Genomic DNA, 12,070 nt, shown 5'->3' on the forward strand with positions numbered 1-12,070 from the left:
AAAACACTGGAATAGGATAGGAATGCACATGGTAAACAAAGCATTTGTAAACACAAGATTTCTGTCAACTTGGGTGTTTGGTTTACAGGAATTGGAAGAGTAGAGGAATGCAAAGAAACATGGCCAAAATAAAGTGAAACCATATGAAAGCATGTACAGTTAGAATGTTATTCTGCCACTAATGCACCTGGTCTTGTTTTCATGCATAAGATTTTGAAAAGTAGGTCCAGGTGGATGTTTTGCTTCATTCCTTTCAACAAAATGCATGAATAATTGAATAGTAGAGTGCCATTGGAAAATTCCCTATTGCTGTGTTTTTCTATCGAACCAAAATAGCCCTAATGGATCGACATGAATGTATAGTAATAAGTGATGCAACAAGTGTACAACCTCTTTTCCATGGCCATGTTGACCTCAGCATCATTGGGTTGGTCGCTGAAGCAGTTGAGGCAGAGGTGGCTGTCGGAGGTGTGGAGGAAGATCTGAGGAATCCGTAGACGGCGTCCAGGGCACTGCTCTATTGTGATGGATCGTTCTGTCATTGGAGCAGCCCTGGTGAGCCGTAAGACGTCATGGCTGAAGCAGCACAAGACAGACATCGTCAATCTCAAGTGGGATTCTAATAGCATCTCCAATAGATGATGTAAAATAGATGTAAAATTTACATCACCAAAAACCACCTGACTACAACAGATGAGGTAAAAACTATTAACTCTGAACTTAGCTGTCGAAACTGAAATTTACTGTGGAATCTGAATGTACTCTCGAAACTGAACGCAATGGTAGCAGAGAGGCACTTGACATGTAGTTTAGGGAGGGCTTGCAGTTCATCTTCAACCTGCACCCCCCTGAGCCGCCAGCCACCACCGGCCGAACCGCCGGCCACAGCGCCTCCTCGCCGCCCCGAAACAACTCCCCACCGCCAGTCCGCCGCTGCCTCGTCCAGCCCTATAGGCCCCCCGCCCCCACCCTGAACCCTAAGATAGATAGTGGGGTACCTCTCCGGCGAGCCCCCGTCCCCGCTGCGGATGGTTCTTCCTTAACTCTGGCGAGCCCCCCACCCCCTGAAAATCGACTGACCCAAAAGTTGATTCAGTCGACTGAAGTTTAGCTAAATCGGAGCAGAGGAGCAGCAGCAGCGAGAGCGAGCGAGAGCCGGAGCAGCAACAGCTGGGCGATCGAGCGAGAGACGAAGCAGCAGCAGCGCGAGCGAGCGAGTGCCAGAGCAGCAGCAGCAGATCCAGCTGGTATGGACGCTGCCGCCTAAGGGGCCTTTGCACTCGGGGAGAGCCGGCGTGGAGATGTCACCCGCGGCGCCGACTTCAAGGTAGCCGCTCCATGGGGGTGCGGGATGGAGCACCGTCCGCGATGGGAGGTCGAGCTAAGGAGAAGGTGCGATGCGATGAGTGTACAACCTCTTTGGTGGCACCGAGTAGGCCTCGGCTTCGTCCGAGGAGTCGGTGAGGATGCTGCGGTTCCGGTGGAGCAGGTTAAGGCGGCGCTGTGGGGATGGAGTAGCCGCGATAGATGGGGCATTCATCGGAGCAGCTCCTTGGAGGTGGGGACAGGGCCGCTGAACTGGTGGGACGACGGGATGGACGACGGATCCTCATTCGGGGAGGTGGACGAGGGACATCGAGCTGTTGCGGTGGACGACATCGTCGGGGAAGAGGCTCCGGCTGGGCAGCAGTGAGGTGACGGACGGAGGAGGGTGGGGTTTCGCGGCTGGAGCGGAGAGGTTATGGCGGCCTGGGATTTTGAATGGCGAAAAGGAGGCGATGGGAGAGGGTGAACCATGACTTAGGGACGCGCTTGTCCAAAATGTAGTGTGTGTTACAAAAGTACCCCCCACCGATTTGAACTAGCGGCCCTTTCAGCTCAGGGTTAGAAGGGGGGTTTCGCGTGTCGGGATTTGGCAGCTGGAGGGAGTTTTCGCGCGCGTTGTAATTTCGGGATAGCAAGGCGCGGGTTGTGAAGGCGCCAGTTTTGGGAGCACGATATCTGAATTTTCGGGATATAACAAGGCGCGGGTTCAATTTTAGGGACAAGCCTAATGTGTAATATTGTACTTTTACGTACCAAATCAATTCGCACTTCCCTCAGCCAAAAAGAAAACGAGAAAAATAAACTATTCACACCACTAAAAGAGAGAGTCTTGCCCCATTTTACTATAAAAAATGCTATTTAAAGCTACTCATACCAACAATTTAGTGCAATTAAATGCTATTCGGTAGTATGAATCCATGTTATGTCCAATTAAATTTTTTCGCTTGCTGTATAATGCATGTAACCTACTCATACCAACATTTTAGTGCATTCCAAATGTCTATACTACCGCTGCAATTCGAACTGAATTTGAATTTGTTTCTCTATTTCAATAAGAATCTACAATCATGATTGTTGCCAACTTCAACCATCATTCGTGTATTACCTTAATAACACACCACATGATTACTATAGAGATAGATATGAACTATGTGTACTACATGAACTCGAATTCTATTTTTTGAATACACTTGATGTTGATTCCAAATAATAGTACATTTGATGTACTAACTATATATTCATAATCTAAACCATGTTCCATACGTGTACACCGTGTTTATCACACATAGTATAGTGCCCCGCCCCCTACATTATGACAAGTATTTAGACCTGAGCTGCAAAAGCCACACATTAGCCCAAATTATGATCAATGTTCTATATGTTATATGTAGTACTAGCAAGATGCCCATGCGTTCCACAGAACATCAACATGATCAAGGGGAGGCCTAATTTGCAAATATGGAGAGGGGTGTGGGTATCTTTTTTCAAAATTGCCATAGTTTCCTTCCTATCCGTCAGATATAAATCAGACGGCCTATATTGCAGGATGGCACCATCACCAACAACTCCGTTTTTATAAGAGCAGAGATAAAATATATTATATGTAGTATAACATGTTCATAACCACACCATGTGTATCACCGTTATATATATTCACATATGCGTCGGTTTAAAACACTATGATAAATTCTTCAAATATCCGAATTCACTTTTTATAATGAAGTGTGATCTCTATTCGTCTTTTACACCCACACAATCCTCTTATCTTTGTAGCTAGCTAGCGCTAACTTTCTCTCATGCATGCAGACACCCGCATCCCTCTCACCCTCCCTCAGCATTCTCTAGCTCCATCGCGTAAATTAGTCTTTTCACTTTAGGTCGTTCACCCACGGTGTGTGTAGGACCCCCAGCTCCTTCTTTACGGCACACATCGATCGATATGCCTCTCTAGTCAGGTGTGCCTAGCACAAACACAAGCTTCCCCTCTTCTCTTATCACCGTCCATGCCTCACTCCCACCACTCTTTTCGTCGATCTCGTACCCGCACACTCCTTCCCCCTCGATATAGTATGACTCTCGTACCACCTCCTAGATGCATCCCTCTCTCTCCATCCTTCTCCCCGTGCCTCATTTGCTTCTAACACACATGCATGCATGTATACCGATCGATCTCCCAACATATACCTAGGTCAACTTTAACTACCCCCCATCGATCAACGTACCTCACAAGTTATGTCTCTCCTTTCTCTGACAAAGGACGATTGATGTTCCTATGTAGCTATGTCTGCTTACCATAACCATATCTTTCCCCCTCATCATTCGTGCATGCCTCCTGGCCCGTCTCTCACACGCACGTGCACAGACAGATAGCCATCCCCTCTCTTATTGATATTGCAGGCGTGTCCTCTAGTTGTCTAGCAAGCCTATCCCACCATTTGTTAGAAGCAACACAACTACCACCCCATCCAACACTCTAGCTCCATCTCTCTCCCAACCGTATTCCTCTCCTACAGATATGCATGGATGCCGACCGATCTCCCTTAATACATGAGGTAGATCGATCTCCCTTAATACATGAGGTAGGCCTCTCTCCTCCTCCACACATATACCAGCCATTGTACCTCTATAGTTAATTAGGCCTCCCTCCCCCCACCACACACCGATAGTCGAGCACCGTAGGTAGGTATCCATGCCACAGAGACAAACCGCACTTGTCCCCTCTCTCGTTCTAGTAGGCCAGCCACTCTATATCTTTGATGTGGGCACACACAAATTCGATGGCACTCTTTATCGACCGCGCGCGCGCACACACACACATCATCCCTCTCTTCGATTCTATGGACACCTCAAGTCGATGATACCTCCACTCTCTTCTCGTGGATCACCCCCTCTATATATATGATATATCTAGGACTCTATTTCACACACATTGCATATGTTACATTTTTTGATTGACCCCCCTCCCCTAAAAAAAAACTCTCATGAACCCACACACTATATCTCTCTACGTTTGTATCTCTCTCACACAACCCCACGTAGGTGGTGTACGTATACAAGAATAGAATAGGTGCACCGTGCACACGTACTCATGCTTCGTGCCCAGCCACACCCGTGCGGGTACACGATGGAGCTCATTTCTATACGAAATGACAGCCCACGTGCTAATTTGAACGCGTGTAGCGGTTGTTTACCTACGAAGGTCTTGTACCACGCGTGCACGAAACAAAGTTCGACTTGATGCGTTGGCGCGTTATTTTTAAATAAAGTTATATCGCTCAATGGCACGTACACAGAATATAAAACGATTTTTATGGAGAAAAAGGTAGTCCGCTCCATTATATACAATGGAGCCTCCCTGCCTGGTTTGTCTATCTTCAGAGTATCTCACACAAGGCTGCGGTGGCCTCTCTCTCTCTCTCTCTCTCTCTTACCATTGGTCACTGATCCGGCCGTACCCCATCCTCCGTCGGAAAGGGAGGATGTGCATCGTTTCTCCGTTCGACGGCGCCGAGGCAGCACGTCCCGATCTGCGGTACATGCCGTTCTCTCTGACCAAGCTCCAGCGCGGTAGGGCCTACACCACCTGCTCGCTGTCGCAGTATGGGAAGATTCCGCCCGCCGCCGCTCACCTAGTTACATCCCAACGACCTCCAGGTATCCCCTCCGGCCTTGCTCCACTGCCCGTCTTCCCATGTCGCTGCATGTGGATCTTCCATAGTTCTTTGCACAAAACGTAGCTCGTTCGGCGTACTTTCCATATTACAATCTCGTCCTCACACCGTTTTAGACAAACACAACCGTGTTGTTATCTTCTCTTAGGACAAGGAATATGCTTATTTTTTGTCGTCGCAACTATCATCAACAATATTTGTCTTTTTACACAAATGGACATATTTTAGAGTGTAGATTCACTCATTTTGCTTCGTATGTGTACTCCCTCCATTCCTAAATATTTGTCTTTCTAGAGATTTCAACAAGTGACTAGATACGGAGCAAAATGAGTGAATCTACACTCTAAAATATGTCTATATACATCCGTATGTAATAGTCCATTTGAATCTCTAAAAAGACAAATATTTGAGTAGTCACTCGTTGAAATCTCTAGAAAGACAAATACTACGGAGTATATTTAAGAACCGAGGGGGTAGTGCACAGCCGCATGGGAGACTCAGACTGGTCATTGCGCTGCATTAATAGTGAGTAATGAGCAGTCAAATCATAAGCCCAACCTTCCCACTGTAAGTTGCTGGGAAGAAGCAACCATCAATACGCTCTTCTTTCAATCCGCTCATACTACTCCATCCTTCACTGTTTATAGAGCGCGCTTCAGAAAAACAGAAAATCTCTGGGACCAAGGCGACTAGCGATCGGCCTGAAAAATAGCATTGGTAGTTATAGCACGACGTCTATTACTAGAGGAAATAATGTGTACACACATGCATGCAGTGCTTCCACCCCGAGTACACACATGCATGCACGTAATCCACTCTGTAGTACTACATCGCGAGAAAATTGCGGTTACCACGCCCTAATTAATTGAGCATTAAACCAAACGTGTTTAAAGTCTCTCTGGTGGTGGAAATGCATTGAGAGAAATGCATCATAATGAAGCACGCCCTGTAAACTGTGACGGAGGGAGGAGTAGTATGAAGGTGCAAAACCAAGTACGCGTATGGCCAGTCCGTCAACGCACCTCCTCTTGGCATATCACTAACATGTGGGACCGGAGTGTGAGCAAACCGATCTCAATTGACGCCAAAATGGCCAACCCGCCATTCCTTGAGAGAGACGAGGAGCGAGAACACACAGACGGGCTCGCACGGAGGCCAAGATATATTCGAGCATGGTTGATCAATATCATCATTACATGTTGGGCTGCTGTTTTCCGCCCTTCTCCGGAATAAATGTGTACTTTATCAGAGATTAAAAAAATAAGAGTACAGAGTCTCCACCATGCGGTTCTAGTAGTAGTACTACTTGTACTACTAAACCTTGCGCTTGGCTCTTCGCCTCTTCGTGAAGTCGAACAATGATGGTACTCCGCATGTTTGGTACTACAGTGTATGCCTCTGGCAATCTGACACCGAATGAACTGATGCATGTCCACCGCCTGGGCGAGGGTACATTGCATTAGTCAAAAGGTGTAAGCGAGCTTCACCTTGTCCTGCAAGCTCCTCCTCGTTCTGCGGGTTGACGGGACACACCAACAAGTAGTGCTAGTCCATACTCCCTCCTTTTCGGTTAATATGGCTTAATCTTTTTTTGCGGGTAAATGAGAGAGCTTTATTCATATATAATCATTCTTAGGACGATCAGCCAAGACACTAGTCACTAGGAAGCGAGGTACCCTACAAAAAAAGAAGTAGGAAGCGTGGTGTTTCATCAAGCCAGCTCTCGGCCACATTCAAAGTGCAGCAAGCACGGTTCTCATAAAGATGCGTCACAAGGTTTGTTGACCTGTTTACATGCTGAATAACAAAAAAAGAGGAAATATTACTGAGCGCTCCTATTTGTAACAGGATATGAGCTAGAATTAAGCGAGAAATGTGGCGAGTGTTCCATGCAATCAACTTCCATTATCACATGAGAGAACCCTCGACGAGAACCAAATGTGTTGAAGATTGCTTTATCACATTTTAAAAATATAATAAGAGTGCAGACGCCCCTCCACCCGGTTCCTAGTACTACCTCTATAGACTATAGTAGTAGTAGTAGTACTAGTAAACTTTGCGCTTGGCTGTTCGCCTCTTCGGGAAGTGCAACAATAATAGTACTACTAGTATAGTGTATGCTTCTGGCAACCTGACACCGAATTAACTGTTGCACGTTGTAACACGCACGATGCGGCTATATCTCCCACGTGTCGGGGCACGACTTAGAGGCATAGCCTCATGGTAGGTTTGTCGCAAGAGGGGTAATCTTCACACAATCCCATGTACTGAATAAGAAAGGGATAAAGAGCTGGCTTACAATCGCCACTTCACACAATACATAAATAATACATACATCATCCAAAGTACAATCAAAGGTCCGACTACGGAACCAAAATAAAAGAAGACAACCCCAAATGCTAGATCCCCAATCGTCCCAACTGGGCTCCACTACTGATCAACAGGAAAGGAAACAACACAACAAAAACAAACTTCATCGAGCTCCCACATGAGCTCGGTTGCATCATCTGCACTGGTATCATCGGTACCTGCAACTGTTTGGAAGTATCTGTGAGTCACGAGGACTCAGCAATCTCACACCCGCGAGATCAAGACTATTTAAACTTATGGGTATGATAGGTTAATGAGGTGGAGCTGCAGCAAGCACTAAGCATATATGGTGGCTAACTTACGCAAATAAGAGCGAGAAGAGAAGCAAAGCAACAGTCGAGAAGCTAGAAGTGATCAAGAAGTGATCCTGAAACTACTTACGTTCAAACATAACTCCAAAACTGTGTTCACTTCCCGGACTCCGCCGAAAAGAGACCATCACGGCTACACACACGGTTGATTCATTTCAATTAAGTTAAGTGTCAAGTTCTCTACAACCGGATATTAGCAAATTCCCATCTTCCCATAACTGCGAGCACGGCTTTCGAAAGTTCAAACCCTGCAGGGGTGTCCCAACTTAGCCCATCACAAGCTCTCACGGTTAACGAAGGATATTCCTTCTCATAGGAAGACCCCATCAGACTCGGAATCCCGTTTACAAGACATTTCGACAATGATAAAACAAGACCAGCAAAGCCACCCGATGTGCTGACAATCCCGATAGGAGCTACACATATCTCGTTCTCAGGGCAACACCGGATAGGTCAAGCCACGAGTAAAACCAACCCTCAAGTTTCCCCGAGGTGGCCTCGCAGGCTGCCCGGTTAGGACCAACACTTAGAGAAGCACTAGCCTAGGGGGGTTAAAATGAAGATGACCCTCGGGAGAGCGACTCCCAAGGGAAAAGGTAGGTGGTTGTGAGGCAAATGGTAAAACCAAGGTTGGGCCTTGCCGGAGGAGTTTTATTCAAAGCGAAATGTCAAGGGGTCCCCATAACACCGAACCGCGTAAAAAACACAAAATCAAGGAACATAACACCGGTATGACGGAAACTAGGGCGGCAAGAGTGGAACAAAACACCAGGCATAAGGCCGAGCCTTCCACCCTTTACCAAGTATATGGATGCATTAATTAAGTAAGAGATATTGTGATATCCCAACATATCCATGTTCCAACATGGAACCAGATTCAACTTCACTTGCAACTAGCAACGCTATAAGAGGGGCTGAGCAAAGCGGTAACATAGCCAAACAACAGTTTGCTAGGAAAGGTGGGTTAGAGGCTTGACATGGCAATATGGGATGCATGATATGGCAAGTGGTAGGTAACGCGGCATAGCAATAGAGCGAGCAACTAGCAAGCAAATATAGAAGTGATTTCGAGGGTATGGTCATCTTGCCTGAAATGAACTCAGAGTTGACGAAAGCTTGATCCTCGAAAGCGTACTCAACAGGTTCCTCGGCCACGTACTCGTCTCTCGGATCTACCCAAAGCAAGAACACAAGCAAAGGACCAACAATCAATCATGGTGCAATGCGCAAGCAACATGATGCAAAACATGGCATGATATGCAATGCATATGCGTGCTTCGGAAGGGAAAGAATGATCAAGGCATCAACTTGGCAAAAAAGTGTGCCTCTGGAAAGATGAGATGATTTCGTTTGAAATTGATATAAAGATCACCGGAAACGGATGCACGGTTTGCAAATGGCAAGCAAAACAAGAATGGCACAATTTTGCGATTAACAGCACGATGCCACTAAGCATGCAACAAGAAACTAAGCTACTGCACTCCAACATAGCAACAAAGCATATGGCAGTGATCTACTCAAGATGCTTGACAAAACATGAACACTGAGCTACGGCTAAATCTCAAAAGAGAAGGTTCAAACAAGCATGGCAAAAGTGCAAAAGATATCAGCGTCATAGACTTAGTGAAAATACTAACATGCCAGAAATAACATCAGGAAGCCATGTTTAGAGCAAGCAAACAACATGCTATAGGAACATATCATAGCAATACAAGGCATGGCATGAATCTACTAAATGCATAGAACAAAAGCCCCTTCCTGATCATGAGCCAAAAATCTCGGCGTTCTGGGAACGGGGGTCCCCAGACTTGCCTGCCTGCGGCCTGCAGCGTGGCTCAAAAGGGGGCCCAGCACGGCCCATCTTCATCAACACAAGACTCAAGACCCTCGCGAGGGGCCAAGCCTCGCGGGGCGGACGATGTGGAGCTTCGTCAAGCGCGGCCTCGTCAGGCTGGCTCGCGAGAGGCGGAGAGATCAAGGCGGGGTACCTCGCGAGGTGCCCGTGACGCAAGCCATGACGACTCAGGGCGCCAGGCGGGTGCCAGTCCGCGCAGCGTCCTCCTTTCCTCTTTGGTGCAAAGGGGACAAGCGCAGCCGCAGAGTACCGAGGCATCAGGCAAAGGTTTCCGTTTCGGTGCAACAGGACCAAGACCAGGAGGACTACGAGACGGAGGTCACCGTGGAGCCCAAGACGGCATCATCACCAGAGCTTTGCGCAGGCGAAGACCGCTTTTGTCAGGATAGTTGATACTTGCTATCCCCCTTCAAATTAGCCCGCCATTGTTGGCTCCCTTCCCGCTCAATATTTGGGAAGAGGACCAGGGCCTCTATAAATAGGACCAGCCACCCACATAGCAGGGGGGGGGTCGGTTCATTCGGCCGGCCGGCGAGTAAGAGTAAGGCAGTGAGTGAGAGAGAGAGAGAGAAAGAGAAAGGTGGATGAACTCCTCCTAGTAGTTCATCGCCCCATCTAAGAACAGACCCTCGCAAGGCTGTTCTTCCTTGTATTGCTCATCATCATCAGCCCAAGAGGCAATCCACCCACCACACACTAGAGTAGGGTATTACACCACAACGGTGGCCCGAACCAGTATAAACCTTGTGTCTCTTGTGCAGTTCTTTCAGTAGTCTAGATCTTTGCGAGACGGAGTGGTAGAAGGCGTAATCTCCGCGCGCACCCCAGTGTTCGAACCTTAAGGGTCTGCCGGAACCCGAAATCCGACATTTGGCGCGCCAGGTAGGGGTGCGCCGGAATTCGTCTTCCACCGCCATGTTCTCCTCCTACCGTCGCATCCATGTCCGACGCTCGTCGGGCCCGCGCCGAGCGCCGGGCCGCCATCGCTTCCCGCGTCGCCCAGACGGCGCCCGTTGGCGGACGTCCTCGTCATTCCCCGTCACCCGCCATCAACGCCGCCACCGGCCCGGCGGGGGGCGAGCAGCAAGCGTCGTCTCAGCATCCATCCGTGCACCAAGACGGCCGCACCGCTACTCCATCGCTCGCACCAGCTGGTTCTTCGTCCCGCGCACTCCGCGCCCCCTTGGAGGATCGAGCTGCGCTCCTCGCGGCAAACGAGCTCCTGCGCTACCGTCCCGTCGACGACGTCTACGAAGAGTGGCTCGACCGCGTCGCCGAGCTTGTCCGCCGCGGGGGGCTCTCCCGCGCCATCCGTTCCGCTGCGCCGCACCCCGCCCCGCGCGGGCAACGAAGCTCCGGGGGCGTACCAGCCGCCTCCTCTCCAAGAAGACGCCATGGCTCCAAGGCGCGTGGCCCCTGGGCGGAACCCGCTCCGTCAGGTGCCAGTGCAGCAAGAACGAAGCTGCCAAGAAGTCCCTCGCCCACAAGGAGCTGCCCGGGCGCTCCCTACTCCAGCACGCCGCGACCCTGCTCCGGCTCCGGCACACCAAGACCCCGCGCTGCTCCAAGCTGCAGCGCGTGGGGACCCTCAAGACCGAGCTCTCCGCCAGCCGAAGCCTTTCGTGGCCACCGCAGGCTGTTGTGCCTACACCACCGAGCTACGTAGCGTCGCGTGGCCCGGCAAGTTCAAGCCAGACCTGCCTCCTCGTTACGATGGTACAACTGACCCTGCCGAGTTCCTCCAGCTCTATGAGATGGGCATCGAAGCTGCCAGCGGGGACGAAAAGGTCATGGCGAACTGGTTCCCCATGGCGCTCAAGGAAGGAGCTCGCACCTGGCTCCTGAATCTGGCTCCAGGCACGATCTCTTCCTGGGACCAGATGCGCACCCGCTTCATCGCCAACTTCCAAGGTACTCGCGACCGGCCACCCGCCGTGAGCGACATGTGCCGCATCAAGCAACAACCCGGAGAGACCCTGGAAAAGTACATCCAACGCTTCAACATCGCGCGCCTCAAGATCCCCAAGGTGTCCGAGGAGGCCATCATCTCGGCCTTCTCCGATGGTGTGCGCGACCTCAAGATGAAGGAGGAGCTGGCGATGCATGAAGACCCGTGCACCTCCCTGGAGCTGTTCAAATTGGCGACCAAGTGGGCCAGGGCCAAGGAGGGACGCCTCTCCCTCCTCGAGCTGCCTGCCGCAGACCTAGAAGAGAAGAAGCCCAAGGCCAAGGACGTGAAGCACAAGGGGGCTGCCGTGCTCACGGCAGAACCAGACACCAAGCGGGGCAAAGATCTGCCAGAGTCCTCCCGGGGCGGCCGGTACTGTGTGTACCACGACCTCCACACCCACAACACCAACGAATGCCAAGAACTCCGCATCGTGCGAGAAGGAAGGATCGGTCGTTGTCCCGACCGCACCGATCAGGGCTACGACCGGGGAGGAGGAAGAAACACAGTGCGCTGGGAAGACCGCGGCCCGCGCCAAGGATGGCGCGATCAACCTCGCGAGGATCGCTAGCGAGACCTTCCTTGCGAG

Source organism: Triticum aestivum, chromosome 6A, assembly GCF_018294505.1.
Source record: "Triticum aestivum cultivar Chinese Spring chromosome 6A, IWGSC CS RefSeq v2.1, whole genome shotgun sequence".
Taxonomy (NCBI): domain Eukaryota; kingdom Viridiplantae; phylum Streptophyta; class Magnoliopsida; order Poales; family Poaceae; genus Triticum; species Triticum aestivum.